This window comes from Grammomys surdaster, unplaced genomic scaffold, assembly GCF_004785775.1.
Source record: "Grammomys surdaster isolate TR1022 unplaced genomic scaffold, NIH_TR_1.0 124640, whole genome shotgun sequence".
In the NCBI taxonomy this organism is placed as follows: domain Eukaryota; kingdom Metazoa; phylum Chordata; class Mammalia; order Rodentia; family Muridae; genus Grammomys; species Grammomys surdaster.
This window is the reverse complement of record NW_021619609.1, coordinates 346,328-360,264: the sequence shown is the minus strand read 5'-3', so window position 1 is coordinate 360,264 and position 13,937 is coordinate 346,328. Positions and strand designations below refer to the sequence as shown.

The window sequence follows — 13,937 nt, the reverse complement described above, 5'->3', positions numbered from 1 at the left end:
ATATATATATATATATATATATATATATATATATATATATCTTGAGTAGTCTTCTTTTTATATAAAATAAAAGGTAACAAGAAAATGTGATAAAAATTGATTAAAGTTGAGTTTTTCTGAGAGCAATTCCAGTTTGAATGCTTAGTGTCTCTACAGGCAAGATGATCCTGAAAATACATCAACTACATCAACTACTCTCAATAAATCTTAGGGTGTTTTTTTGCCAAAATAATAAAAGTAATATATTTACCCAAAAGAAAATAGACTGGTGGCAGCATTCAGGCTTAGTTGGCATCTGGATCCTTCTGCCACAGTTGCTATGGTACATTATTTTTACCATCAATTTGAGACACCACCCCAAATTTAATATCTCTGCTGGTCAAAATCTTGGCAAACACTTCTTCATAGAGGCTCTTTGAGTTGTTACTATGCAAAAAACTCTTCATTAATGAACATGAATAATAGAGATTGGGGTCCCAGAAAACGATCATTTTTGTGTAACATACACTACAAAAGGCTTTAGTTATTCTGGGTATACATTTTTCGTTTCTTTATATATCTAATTATGTTAATATAGTGTTGGCGTTTTGTTGTTTAGAATGGAAAGAGCATAATCTACTTAAGAAATTTATAACTGAAAGTCAGGGATGGTCATATCACTGGAGAAAGAAAGTATGAAGAAGTAGATCTAGCAATTAAATTATAAATCAATCTCATTTATGAGAAATGAGATACTAAAGAAGGATACAATAAAAGTCAAATGGGACGTTTAGAGGAGCAATGAGGGAACTATTCACAAAGATGTGGAGGAGGTTGAGGAAAATCATTGAGACAATTTCTCTGAAGGGTATAATGAAGAAAGCAAGATGGAGAGGGAGGCTGAGAGTGACCAGAGCCTGAAGGTGGTGAAATCATGGGAGACAGGTCACTCTTGAGAAGATTTAAAGGGACCAAATGCTACCACCTAAGAGAGGAAGTTGGGAGAATAATCATTGAGAGTATTGCTCTTCTTGCTCTTGCCAGTGTCTCCCACTGAGTGCAAATGGAAGGCACAGGGCAAGAGAACTCAGTTAATGCAATCCATGGAGACAAGCCTGCCAAGGACCAGCTTTGGCTTGAAGATGGAATGTGAAGAAGGGATGTCTGGGAGCTGTGAAACAAATGACTTCAAGTCAAATTGTAGGTCAAAGGTGATGGCCTATGTTCTGCTTGAGACAGTTTTCCAGATTGCTCTTTTTATGGTCTGCTTAAGACAGCTTTCTCTGGAGATCACCAGAAACTCTCTGCTCAAGACAAGGGCTTGTTTGTTTGTTTGTTTGTTTGGATATTATGAATAAGAGATGTTTGACAGCGTCATCGCAGCCACAGGACCAAGCATGGGGGATTAAAGGAAGTCACAGACCTGGGTCATTAGTTAAGAGAGAATGCCAAAGCTTTTACAGAGAGCAGGTTCAATATATACACCAAGCCAGAGAAGGAAAAACACAAACAGGAACTCAACTGGGGGGCAATGGGCTGACAAGTGTAAATTCCCTGCCTGGGGCACCATGCCTACATCAGGATGTTTTGATCTTAGAAAAACAGAATGTTACTTGGAAGATAGCAGCACACGGAAAGGTTCAGCCAGGGCATGGGGTCCCACAATGTTCTCAAAACATCTCTTGCAGATCAAAAGGCCAGTCTTTTATTTATGTATCAATTCAGTCATTACCCCAGGTTCCCTTTCTATTACCCCATGATCCCTGCCCCTTGATTCTTAGAAAGAGATAACAAGCACAAGCGCAGACAACCAGATAGCTGGATAGGACACACACACACACACACACACACACACCTGAAATTACCATTTCTACCATCCCTACCATGCCTGGGCCTTGACCTAAACAGCTTCTGTTCTAGGCTGACATTGAACTCAGAAATCTGCCTGCTTTTATAAGCATAAACAAAAAAACCAAGCTGGGAAGGATTTTGCCCTGTGATCACCACCCCCTGAAACTCTTTATCTTCTTCCCCAGTAACTTTCTGATAAGCTGGCTCATAGTGCAGCTGCCTTTGTTCCTTTAGATGTGTGAAGCTCCTTATACAATTCATATTGGATCTGTATATTTTACAGAGTAGAGAAATTATATATTTTTGAACTTATGTTTTCAGGATTCTTTCCCACAGCCTTAAGTATTGTTCTGAAGGGCACAACATTCTATCACTTTTTTCTGAAACATTAGACACAGTCTCACGTCCAAGACTTGTGCTATCTCTGATTATCATGTAGTCATAAACTTGGCAGAGATGGCATTCCCCAATAACTTTGGAAGAGAGAATATTTCCCAAAGGAGGAACATAAAGTAAAATATATATTTTTTATACAAATAAGCCTTATACTCACTGCAACTATCAACACTCCTGTTAATTTAGAACAAATGGAGTTTTTGTTTGTTTTCTTTGAGGGGGTAGGGTTTAAGGCAGTGTCTATATAGCTCTGGCTGTCTTGGAACTGACTATGTGGACCGGGCTAACCTCAAACTCACAGACCTCCACCTGCTTCTGCCTCCCAAGTGCTAGGATTAAACGCATGTCCCAAAACACCCAGCCTTCAAAATGACTAGAATTGTGTAATATTAAGTATTTTATCTAGGGCATGAACTTTTATGTTTAAACATATTTTTATTTAAAGAAATCTTTCATATAGTAAGTTATAGTCATGATTATTTTTTCCCTAACCAATTCCAGATCCTTCCTATCTACCTAACTTCCTGTTCTTCTCTTTGTGTGTTACCCTCAAAAAAACCAAATCAAACAAACAGAAAAACACCAGTGAGATAAAAGGTAAAACAAAAGGAACTCCCCCCCCCCCGCCACAAAACAAATGGAGTCCATTTTGTTTTATTCAACTATTCCTGGGTATATGGCATGGAATGTAGTTAATATACCCAGTGACTCTCGATTGTGTTTCTCCTTTGGTAGCAATTATCAGTTTCATACAGTTTCTTCTTTGTAGTAGAACTTTGTGTGTACTCCCCCTTTTCAGGTCTTGGACCACTTCTGGCTTAAGCCCATGCAGTCTTGCATGCTGCCACAGTCACTGTACATATGAGCATCATTCATGTGTACACATTCATATGCATGTTCATATGTACATCAGTTCTGTTGTGTCTGGAAGGCACTATTTTGTTGTTGTTGTTTTTTCTGGTAGCAGGCATCTACCACCTCTGTCTCTTATAATTTTTCTACATACTCTTCCACATAGATATCTGGGACTTTAGGAGATAGGTTTTGATAGAGACATCTCATTTAAGACAGAGTGCTCCAAATTGTCTCACTCTCTTCACAATGTCCAATTGTGGATCTCTGTGTTTTTTCTCATCTACTGGAAGAAGAAGCTTTTCTGATGACAGCTGTATAATGCAGTGAACTGTGGATAAAACAATAAAATAAGTCATTTTATTGCTTTGCTCCTTTAGCAAAATGAAAGCATCAGGTTTTCCCTAGGTCCATGATCTCAGATTTTTCTTTACCCCTTAACAATGTCAGGCATGGATTCCATCTCATGGCTGGGTTTTAAATCCAATCAGAAAATGGTCAGTTACTCCCATAACATTGGTGACACTGTTGAACCAGTATATCTTGGAGGTAGGTTGATAATGTAGGCTGCAGAGTTTGTAGCTGGGTGATATTAATGGTTGCTTTTAATTTCTGGTATCAGGCAGCATACCTTTAGCACCATGAATGCCATTCAGCCATTCATGAATGTGACACTTCTGGTTGGGCACCAGCTTTATTTCTCTGAGTTTGATGATATCAGCTAAGTGAACTGTCCTCAGAAAGTCTTGTGCCTTTCCTACAAAAGTTTACTTCCACAGATGATGTTAAAATAGAGACTTTTGTAAATAAGATTGTTGCTTCATTCTTATTGATTTTTAAATTATTTTGAAAGTGATGATACACGCTGATGTGTCAAAGTCTAAAACACACTCCAGAATACCCCGTGGAAGACATCTTTGGGCACTTTTCCCTGGCTTCTTTCCTCCTGTGTTTTAAAAAGATCTTTCCCCATGTTTGATTTTCAAATAACAGAAATAATCTTATAGATGATAAAAATGACAGATAATGTTTTCTATCCATTTCCACTTAGCTATACTAGAGTTCAGCATTACATCACCTATTTGGCTTTTTTTCTCTGTGTTACTTACTGAAAACATTTCTTATTTAATACAGGATTTTTTTGTAACTTATTTGATCTAACCTCAATGAACAAATACGTTTGCTACATCTGACAGTTTTGTAGATATTGATGTAAATATTGCTTATTTGCCTTATGCTTTTAGAAATCTCCAATGAGTGACATTTGTCTACTTCCTTTCTTGGCCTCTAAATACTAAGATTCTTTGATGAATGAGTTTAGGCCATCTTTGAGTTCACCATTTAAATCCCTTATACAAATATTCCCTAGATTTACATGTTTGCTATGCTCAAATTATACCTCTACAATTCCTTTTCTGTATATAAAAATCTCTTAAAATCGTCAATGACTTCCTGGCTTATCTCATAGCTGTTCTGTGTTCTGTTCTTCATATATGTGTAAATTACTCATTTTTTCAAGGAAACATCCATACATAGTAAGTCATCAGATTCTATGAGGAAGAAGATGCTGCTATTAATCCATGTGAATCTCTTGGAATGACTGCAATAGACCGTTAACTGGACTATTCATTTTATCTTTGTCTTTTTATACTCATTCATTTTCCTCAGGACATTCATTCTTTTAAAAACACCCAAAGTTGTTTACTTTCTAGTTCCTCTGCATGGAACAGTCTTCCTTCAGCTCTGCACACCGTTACTTCCTGCCCATGATTTAGTTTATGCCAAGAAGAGGAAGGCTTCTCTACAGACACTTTCTAAGTAACTTCCTCGGGGTATTCTCTAGGAGAGTGCCTCACTGGTTGGGGAATAGAAAGTATCATAAACCATAATGGTTCCATTTACATAATGTTTACATTGCATTTTTATTCTTTGCTAGTAGGCTTTAGGAGAAATTCTACCCAACAGGAGCATTTAGTAGAAGAATGCACAATTTTGTTCTAAGGCCTCTGGGAAATAACAGGGAAAATAGATACCTCAACACCAAGAGATATAGGCTATAAAACCTACTCCTATACCCACATACATGCTTGTTGCACTAACTAAACTCCATGGTTTATTTTTTCTTTTTAAAAATATGAGCTCATGAACCTGGGAGGAAAAGTTGTAACAGGGGTTAAAGAGGAGTTACAGGGGAAGGAATGGTGGCAGATTTGGTCAAATTATGTTATATGCATGTATGGCATTCTCAAACAATAAAAATTGGCATTTTGAGAAACACAGACAGAATAAGGGAGGGAGTAGATCTAAGAGACAGACACTAATTATAATGTAGGTTGAAGACAGAAAAAGAGTGAGTTTAATGGCAAATAAAGAGGAAGTGTGTAGAAATAGCAGAAAAACAAAATCTTTCCTGGATCCACAATGTGACACCATTAATAATAATACTCATTAAATGAAGAACAGAAATTCAGAGAAATACATATGTTCTCTTAATAGCGGGCCTTGAAACAGCATGCTCAAATATTTTGGAAAGCTACTGAAGAGATGAGAGTGAAGGAAGGTCCTGGGGAAGGAAACAACAGAGAGATAGCTTCTGCTTCCATGGCCTCCAGAAAGCAACTAAAATGCAAAACCAGAGACTAAAAAGTTTAATGATATCTTCAAGTATTTAGAAAATGCACACTGCTGTTAAAATTATAGTCAGAGAGTGCAAGAATTCTCTAGCATCTCAAATTCTATAAGAAATGTTAATAAAACTGGGCAAATGAAAGAGAAAGATTAGAATTCTTTCACAAGAATTTAAATTAAAGTAATTTTATTTCTGAAATTTGCAACTTCAAAAAAATTCGTAACAAAAACAAACAAATAAACCCAAACAAATGAGGAGAACCTTCTAATAAAAAGACAAGGATGATTACAGAGACATAGGAAAAGAACTTCTTACCCAGTTTTGTACCATCTAAGATGCAAGAATTGTGTCACAAGTTCAGCAGCATGGTTCAGTTTGTAAAACACTTGCCTTGGAAGCCTGGAAACTCAAGAGTTCAGTCCATAGAACCCATAGTAGAAAGACAGAAAGTGACTCCCAAAAGTTGTCCTCTGTTCTTCACATGTGTGCTGTGCCATACACCTGCACTCTCACACATGCACATTACACATACAAGAACACACACACACACACACACATGCATGTACACACATACACACACTAATAATATTAATAATAACAGATTTTAAATGAATTTTAACATTGTGCATTCATATACACACATTTCTTCTTTTTATCATGTATATTTCCCAGCCTACCTATTGAGCATCATCCTAAAGTACCAATGTTTCTTTGATTTTAAGATACCTGAAATCCCTAACTAATGCTTTTCTGGCTCATCATTTTAGCCTGTCATAGCAGAATCCTCCTTAAAACCCATTAGCTATTTACATGTAGGAGAAAAATGTACTGGAACATGAGCAATGCTACCTTAAAGGGAGAAAGATGAAACAACGAAGTAGAATTCATTCCATACTTTACAGACTTGCAGCCACGTCCACATGTTGCTTCTTAACAATCATTAACATTAGTATAAGGTGTGCTTTTACTATTTCCACTGTGAAGATTAAACATAATCTCCACAATGACTGGTTTGGAATTTTTTTTATTGAAAAGTAAAATACATATAGAAACACGAATGAGTTATTGTACAATGGAGTAACTTCTTACATACCTAAGTAGATATCATCCATGGATGTAAAATGTCCCCAGTATTCCATTTGTCCCACCTCACACTTTTCTTCTTTTGTAAGATGAGAGTATATTTTTTCATCTTATTGAAAATAGATTTTTTCTCACATAATATATCACAATTACAGCTTTCCCTCCCTCTACTCCACCAAGTTCTGCTTTACCTCCCCTCCTATATGGATATACTTCCCTCCTGTCTCTCATTAGAAAACAGCCCAGCATTAGGTAGGTAGAGGCAAGTGGATCTTTGTGAGTTCAAGGACAACCTTGTCTATAAAGTGATTTCCAGGACAACCAGGACTGTTACACAGAGGAACACTGTCTTGAAAAAAAATTAAAAGCAACAATAACATCCTTCTAAAGGAGAGTAATAAAATTAAATATAATAACTGAAAAACAAAACTAACACATCAAAATAGAACAAAATAAACAAAGGAATGAAGAGACCAACTTATTCATCCAGCACGGAGCAAAGGAAGTGCAGGGTAAAAAGAGAGAAAATATATAATAACATAAAACAAAACGTAAGAATAAGATAAAAACAAACAAACAAAATAGAAAAGCCCTGATACAGCATTATGAGACAAGGAATCTCCAAAGATGCGAGTTAATTTTTCTGTTGGCCATCAACTGCTGGGCATGCAACCTACCCTTAAAAGTAGTTTATTTCCCCAGTGAGAGTCTCTTAGAGAAAACTAACTTTTTATTTGCAAGTGGTTATTAATTGGAGATTGCTTCTAGAATAGGGATGGGGGTATGTATTCACTTCTTTCGGCTCTAGTACTGTATCTAGTGTAGACCTATGCAGGCCCTGAACCCGCTGCCTCAGTCTCTATGAGTTCACATGTACAAAGATCATGTAGACTTAGAAGTCCTTGTTTTCTTAGTGTCCTCTACCTACTCTGTCTCTTTCCTCTTTCCACTTTATCTTCCACAGGTTTCTTTGAGCCCTAAGGAGAGGAATTTGATGGAGACATGCCATCTGATGGATACAGGGGAGGGCTGATTGTTCCAAGTTCTCTCACTCTCTGTATAATATCTGGCTATAGGTCTCTCTTTATTCGCATCTACTGCAGGAGGAAGCTTCTCTGATGATGGTTGAGCAAGTCACTGATCTGCTCCCTGGCTGCAATGCTGTCTTACGATATTCAATAGAGATGTCTAACCATGAGACTAAAAAGAAAACAAATTAAAGCAAATAATTAAAGGATATTCCAGTAGGAAGGAAAAAAATTAAGATGAGGGAATTCTTGGAGCCCAGTGAGACCCAAGGGTGTATTTAGGAGCAAATTGTTAAATTGCAGAGTAAGTTTAATTGAGGAAAAAAAATCTGACAAAACAAGAAGTAGCAGAGGATTCCTGGGACCTGCTCTCTGGTCTCCACAGGAAGAATCAGGGAAAAAAAATCCAGGCCATTCCTCCTCTAGCATATTTATGACAAGGTGGGGCAGATAGATTCCTATGTAACAGTGGTGGCTTTCTCCCTCGGAAACCCTTCCTATTGGAAAGCCAGCTTCTTCCAATTGGCTGAGGCAGCTTTGCCAGACTGAGAGTTCCTGGAGCCATCTGGATGTCTCTCATTGCCTAGTAGAGAAGGAAATCTCAAGAAGTTGAGAGTAATCAACTCTTCAAATACTGCTTTGTAACCTGAGGACCAGGGTGTTGTATGAAAGGAGAGAGAGCTTAGCACTCCCCTTGTAAGGACAGAAGGGATTCCTGAGCCTAACACCTTCTGCAACTTCTGCATCTAACCACTTAAACAGCAAGTCCCTGATTGACAGGAGTTTGTTCACAAGGAAAGTTAAACAAAGAAAGTTAAACAACAACAATAACAGTAATATTAATAGCACAAAATTGGGTGGTTAAGGAAGGAGAGTAAATCTGGAAAGAGTTTGGGCAGGGTGAAAATGATCAAAATTCACATGAACCACTCAAAGAACTACTGGAAAATTCTGGTCATCTAGAAAAAGAAGAGATGAGGACCGAGAGTTGATAATAGGATTTATCAGGCTGTCTCAAAGTTTCAGTGGATTTTACAGAGGAAAATCCTGAGTAGAATGCATGAAGGACACATGGAGAAGAGGTGGAAATAATGAGTGTAGGAAGCCTTTGAAAGGAATTTTGCTGCTAAGAGAGGGGGCGGGGTGAGTGCTATGCTTTTCTTTTTAAAGCAGTGGTTCTCAACCTTCCTAATGCTGTGGCTCTTTAATACAGTTCCTCCTGTTGTGGTGACCTCAACCATAAAATTATTTTTTCCCTATTTCATAACTGTAAATTTTGCTACTGTTATGAATCCTAATGTAAATATCTGATATGTAAGATATCTGATTTGTGACCGCCAAACGAGCGATGATCCACAAGTTGAGAACTGCCGTCTTAAAGCCAAAGCAAATTCAGTACTATTTCCATCCAATTCTAGAGAATTGATAAGGAGCAAAAGCTAACAGCAAAGGTGAGGAAACTAGCAAGGCCCTGATTGACATGAGCTTGATCACAAGAGTGTTGTTTTCATAGACAAAAGAAAGGTAAACTATTGTAATGGGCATAACAACATTATAGGCAGACTGATGCTGGAAGGTGTGGAAGGTAAGTGGATGGTAAGTCTACAGGCATCCCTGAGTTCTTCAATTTTCTTAGTGATAGCAACTGACCATGAGGGTGGACAAGCCATGTTGGATGTTTGAGGGAGATTGGAAGTCATGCTAGATGTTTGAGGGAGATGGGAAGTCTGAGTAATCCAGGGAACTTACATCTTGTAAATAATTGGTAGATCATTCTTGATGGGCTCAGACTGGAAGTAAGTAGCATTAGTCAGAAAATAAGTAGCTGAAATCGTCATTATTCATCCAGAAAATAATCTAAGTAAAATTCACTCAGAAAAAATATTAGCCCATCTGATGATATGGCACTCATAAAGCATAAGTCCTCGGTTATCTTTTATGGCTTAGCAGAGAAGAGCTGAGTTTCAACATGTTTGCTTTCCATTGCAACACTTTGTCTAGGCTACTGGGAACCGTAGGCCAAGTCCCTTTTAGACACTCTGCATTTTACTTTAGTTACTATTTAACAGGAGCCATACCAGCTACGAGGCACATCCAGGGGAAGGGTCAGTTTTTGAGTTTCTGTTAAGATAGGCGTGAGATTTCTCCTTACCCTGTTTCTCTATTCCCCACTGCCCTGACTGTTTACTGTGACTCATGAGAAAAATCCAGTCTTTTCTGCTTCATGTTGGTGACAGTGAGTTAGTAGGCCACGGACCTTATGAGAGATTCAGTTGATGAGATTAAAAAAAAAAAATCGAGGTTGCCACCTATCATAGGGAAAAGGGGAATTTGTAATTTTAGGTCTTTTTTAGTGCAGCCATAAAACAGTAATTTCTCGATGCCTAAAGAACATGGGATCGTCCCTGTGGACATTAAAGTGAAAGAGACTGACCTTTGCAGATCTTCTCACTCTGAGCATTTAATGTTTTCAAAGGAATACTAATTTTAAATGAAGTACTAAGAGTTCAGTAGTCTGTAGCAGAACTCTGGGAGAAACATTTTGATCTGGATTTGAAATAGATAAATATGTATGATGGATGGAAAGGGGAGAAAATTATATGTATAACTCTTGATTCTTTGATTCATTAAATGTTGGCTTCATACATAGTGCCCTTTCTTTTTGTCTAATAATAACATACAGAGTATGCAAGGGCTCTTCCACAGTACTCTGCTATACCTCCAAAATACTCCTAAACTCTTATGTAACTTCCTGAAAGTTACAGGGGCTATGCAGACCATAAACAAAACTAAAGAAGAAAGAATACAACTGTGGTCCAGCGTCCACTGGCCCATACAGTGGTATTCTGCCTACATGTAATCATAAAACTGAATGTATTTTACATGGAAAATGCATCTTTTCAAGAAAAAAATTGAGATGCCAGTATTTCAAAGGAGGAAAAATAAGTTATATCATGCCACAGACATGGTATGTTGGGATCATTCACACACTTTTAAAAATAGGTTTAAATGAGTCGCTGGAGATCTGAATAGTCTTTAATTTGGATACTGTAATTGATCAATATTATCAAACTAGGAAATTTAGGGTACATGTAGATGAAGAAAGAAATTTATATTCTAACTACTAATTTATGTATTAAAGTTTATAATGAGAAATACCAATTAAAATTTTGTTGGAGTTACAGAGATTATTTAATTGTTGATGGAATTCAGTCATATATATCTACACATTTATATGTATAGATATATATTTTACAGTGATTCATTAATTTCAGATGATGATGTCGACTTATTCCTGGCATTATACAGTTCTTACTTATTCAGCAAGGCTACAACCAACATTTTCTTTTCTTACTATCTATGTTCTATTTCATGTTACAGAAACAGAGAGGAATAGAAATCAAGTTTCAGGAGACACTCAGCCATCAGAGGTAGAGGCCTCTACCCTAAATTACAGGCAATGCCTCTTTAGGAAATATGTTATTATGGGATCTTATGTGGACTGGCTGCAGAGTAAAGGAATATCATGTCCAGAAGGAGCTCTTGACGAGGTATAAAGGTTAGGACATCCAAGTATGCTTCTTCAGTGAGAGGTATTCTCCTCCTGGAAGTACTGATGTAGTTGCTAGTGATACTTTCATGTGCTGCATGGCCTCTACTGGTATGCAGGGTATTTGAGAAAGATATGTGTGTTTATAAAAGCATAAGCTAGAAGTTAAGACCAGTTCACATTAAAATCCCTGCTAAGCTGATAGTCACTCAATGTTGAACAAGTTACACAACCTTTCTAAAGCTGGCTTCTTTATCTTAAGGAAAAGATAAGAGCATAGAACATGATTATCTTGCACATTATGAGAAAAATAAACACAATAATTCACAGCACATACAAATACATAATAAAATTTCAAAGAAAATGTACAAATCCTTGCTGGAATTCCTGGTGATACTGAAATATGACATAAAAATAGTCTTCCTTAAGTAAAAAAATTTAAGTGATATGGAATTTTAAAGAAAGCTTCACATTTTATCTTTTATTTTTATTAGCTGCACGGGGATTAATAGTGAACCCAGTGGGTAATACACCCGAAGTGTCTATGTAAAAACAAAATCACTTCAAAGGATTTCTATATAAGTGAAAGGGTTGGTTATTACACATACCCATCTGAGGAACAAATAAGACATAATATAAATACACACAACCTTCGACTACCTCTGCTCTTTTCAATATAGTGCCCAAGGCACTAGTTAGACGAACAAGACAAGACAGAGAAGTTAAAGTGACAGGAGAAGGAAATGAAGAACTCAAATTATCTCTTTAAGTAATTATTTTACTTATTTACATTCCAAATGTCTCCCCTTTCCTGGTCCCCCTTCCCAGAGTTTTTTATCTCATTCCCCTTCCTCTTTGCCTCTTAGAGTGCACTCCCCCACCTACCTACCACACCCACACCAACCACCCCACCCACTATGAACATGTGTCCTTGCAGTACGATGGAGCATCTTTTTGGTAAACGCTTATGAGTGGTGTATCTGGGTCTTCAGGTAGAACTATTTCCAATTCTCAGAGGAACTACTAGATTGATTGCCAGAGTGGTTGTACCAATTTACATTCCCACCAGCAATGGAGGAGTGTTCCTCTTTTTCCATATTCTCGACAGCAAGTGCTGTCACTTGAGTTGTTCATCTTAGCCATTCAGATTGGTGTGAGGTAGAATCTCAGAGCTGTTTGCATTTTCCTGATGACTAAGGATGTTGAACATTTCTTTATGTACTTCTGAGCTATTTGAGAATCCTCTGTTGAGGGTTCTATGTTTAGCTCTGTACCCCATTTTTAATTGGGTTCTTTTTTGGTATCTTGGTTTAACTCCAACCAAGCAAGTGAAAGATTTGTGTGACAAGAAATTCAAGTCCTTGAAGGAGGAAAAAGAAGAAGTCCTCAGAAGATGGAAAGATCTCCCATGCTCATGGATCACTAAAATTAACATAGTAAAAATGATTATTTTACCAAAAGCAATCTACAGATTCCATGCGATCCCCATCAAAATTCCAACACCATTCTTCACAGACATGAAAAGAGCAATTCTCAACTTCATATGGAAAACAAAAAAAAAAAAAAAAAACAAAACAAAACAGGATAGTAAAAATAATTCTCAGCAATAAAAGAATTTCTGGAGTAATCACCATCCCTGAGCTCAAGCTGTACTACAGAGCAATATTGATAAAAACTGCATGGTATTGGTACAGAGACAGACAGACCAATCAATGGAATAGAATTGAAGACCCAGAAACAAAACTGTACACTTATGGACACTTGATCTTTGACAAAGAAGCCAAAACCCTTCAGTGGGGGAAAAGACAGCATTTTCAACAAATGGAACTGGTTCAACTGGTGGTCTGCATGTAGAAGAGTGCATATTGATCCATTTTTATCTTCTTGAACAAAGCTCAAGTCCAAGTGGAACAAGAACCGCAACATAAAACCAGATATACTGAATCCAATAGAAGAGAAAAGTGGGACAGAACCTCAAACAGATGGGTACAGGGGAAAATTTCCTGAACAGAATACCAATTGCTCAGGCTCTAACAACAACAACTGACCAACTGGACCTCATGAAACTGGAAAGCTTCTGTAAGACAAAGGACACTGTCAATAGGACAAAATGACAACCCATAGATTGGAAAAAGATCTTTATTAACCTTACATCCAATAAAAGGCTAATATCCAAATTATATAAGGAATCCAAATTATTCTTATTTGTAGGTTATAAGATATTATACCTAAAAGAATCCAAAAAATCTACCTGAAAACTTCCAGAAATGACTGACACTTTGAGCAAAGTGGCAGAATACAAAATTAATTTATAAAACTTAGTAAACTTTCTATATCAACAAAAAAATGTGGAAAGAGATCGTGAAAACACTCCCATTAACAATAACCTTAAAAAAAATCTAGAAATAAACCTCGTCAAGGAGGTAAAAGACCTCTTTAATGATACCTCTAAAATTCTAAAGAAAGAGATTAAGGAAGGCAAAGGAAAAAAGAAAAAAGGAAAGAAAGATAAGAGGAAGGATGGAAGGAAGGAAGGAAGGAAGGAAGGAAGGAAGGAAGGAAGGAAGGA

The 13,937-nt window shown here is 37.0% G+C and overlaps 1 non-coding gene across 1 annotated transcript; it reads left to right on the top strand.

Moving 5' to 3' along the window:
• The first annotated feature begins 8,476 nt into the window (after positions 1–8,476).
• On the top strand, positions 8,477–8,606 carry LOC114636614. The gene has a single exon (XR_003713651.1). It is a non-coding gene; the product is annotated as a U6atac minor spliceosomal RNA (small nuclear RNA).
• The last annotated feature ends 5,331 nt before the right edge of the window (positions 8,607–13,937 follow it).